The 2,226-nt window shown below is 58.0% G+C and overlaps 1 protein-coding gene across 1 annotated transcript in view; it reads left to right on the top strand.

Moving 5' to 3' along the window:
• LOC109292481 (papilin-like) overlaps nt 1–2,226 on the top strand; it is a 23,182-nt gene that overhangs the window by 2,491 nt on the left and 18,465 nt on the right. The gene's annotated exons all lie outside the window — the stretch shown is intronic.

Consider the following 2,226-nt stretch of genomic DNA (forward strand, 5'->3'; position numbering starts at 1 on the left):
AGCTCCTATCTAGAGATCCCTCTGGGGTTGGGGCAGAGCCGTCCGGGGTAGAACTGGTGTCTCTCTCAGACCCGGTGCCCACTGGAAAACCAGCATCTGGAGCCTTACATGTGCCCGGTGACAAGCTGGTACCTGGGGCCAATGGAAAACCTCTGGGCTACGAGACACCTGCGTTTGGGGCAACAACCATGTCTGACAAAAAGCCTGTGCCTCGGGCAGAGCCTGCACTCAGTGAAAAAACAATGTCCGGCAAGAAACCCCTGTGTAGGGAGAAGCCTGCATCCACTGGAAACCCAGTGTCCAGTGAAAAACATTTGTCTAGAGATAAGCCTGAATCTAGTGAAAAGCCAGTCTCCAGTGAAAAGCCAGAATCCAGTGAAAACCATCTGCCTAGAAATAAGCCAGAGTCCAGTGAAAGGCCAGAGTCCAGTGAAAGGCCGGAGTCCAGTGCAAACCATTTGTCTAGAGATAAGCCTGAATCCAATGAAGAGCCAGAGTCCAGTGAAAAACATTTGTCTAGAGACAAACTTCCCCCCATCCCTACATCCCCTGGGAAACCAGTGTCCAATGTAGTACCAGTGGCGAGAGATAAGCCTGCAGCTGGGGGCAATCCCACATCCAACTTGGTGCCCTCCCTTTTGAAGCCGCTGCTCGGGTTGGATTCTGGTGGGAAAGACAATGCAGGGAAGAAGGATGAACAGGACAGTGACAAGGACCAGGGCCAGGAGGTGTATGATGATGATGACAAGTACGAGGAGGACGATGATGCTGATGATGCCGATGAGTATGAGACAGACTATGAGGATGAAATCAAGGATGATGAGGATGCAGATGAGGACAAGGAGGAGGATGATGGCTGGGCTGACGATGACAAGGACAAGGATGAGGACGAAGATGAGGACGAGGAGTCGGGTGGGTCTGCAGAGGATGATGATGATGATGATGATGATGATGATGACGATGACCTGAACCTCACGGACAGCGATGAGGGCCAGGATGACCTTGGCCCGAACCTCATGGTCATGGACACTGACGACACAGACGTGGACGCGAAGAATGACTACAGCGATGAGAACGAGTACGGCGAGGGTGGCGGCGAAGTCAGTGACTACAGTGACGAATACGGCGACGACAGCGATGACTTCAGCAATGATGACAGCTATGGCATATGGTGGTTCTGATGGGGCCGCAGAGTGGGCCCGACTGGGGGGAGACCCGTCGCCTGCATGGGGTGAGGATGTGGAGCCATGTGAGGAGGAAACCTTGTACATGAGCACGTGGAGCGCCGAGGGTCCCCGCACTGCGAGGCCCAGCCAGCCCTGCTCACACCCCGACATCCACCGTGCGGCCGCTTCCCACCACTGCCCCGAGCTGGCACATGCTGTGGTCACACCTGTGTCTGCTGTGTGGCCGCACCCTGGGTCCCCAGCACTGCCCGTGCAGCATCATGGTGGTGCAGCAGTCCACGCTGCCCCAGCTGTGGCCCCTCACGGCCCAGGAGCTCGAGGCAGGCCTCTAGCGGTCTGTGGTAGACACAGACTCCTGGGGGCTCTGTCTATGTGGGACCGCGTGCTGGACACTAGCCGTGCCGTGGAAAGCCGGAGTTGCCCCTGTTCCTCCCCCTGTGGTGCCAGTGCTCACTCCCTCCTTTATTGTTTGGACACAAACAATGTCCCTTCTCAATAAAGCTGAATGTGAGCAGCACCCAGCTGGGCCGTGGCTGATGCATGCTGGCTGCACCAGTGCAGCAAGAGTCTCTTGGTGACTGGGCCAACTGGGAGAGCGCCAGCTGCCTTTCTCCCCAGCGAATGGCTAAGACCTCTTGGGGGGCATGATCCTGCTTACGTGCCTATCACACACCTAGCTTTGATGGCACTGGCCATGCGACGGGGCCGGGCATGAGTGGAAGCGTGTGCAGGCTGAGCCCTGCATCCCCGTTCCCAGCAGCAAAAGTGCTCTGCAGCGGGGCCCATGGCATGGGCAAGGGGACCCCTGCCCGGGGCAGGTCCAGACGCAGGAATGACAAAGCGGAGGCCAGGCGCTGGGTGCATCCATCAGTGTTTATTGGGAAAAGGAGGGGCCCAGGGACCCATGACCAGAGCCTCAGCTCCTGCCCCTTCCCCCCCACCCCCCGCACCCTCAGGGGGACCTTGCTACCCAGGGAAGGGGTGTCATGGCAGGGGGCTTGCTCAAGCCCCTCCAGTGATTTGCACCCTCCCACCCCCC

Source organism: Gavialis gangeticus, unplaced genomic scaffold (assembly GCF_001723915.1).
Source record: "Gavialis gangeticus isolate Ggan-Ray unplaced genomic scaffold, GavGan_comp1, whole genome shotgun sequence".
NCBI lineage: Eukaryota > Metazoa > Chordata > Crocodylia > Gavialidae > Gavialis > Gavialis gangeticus.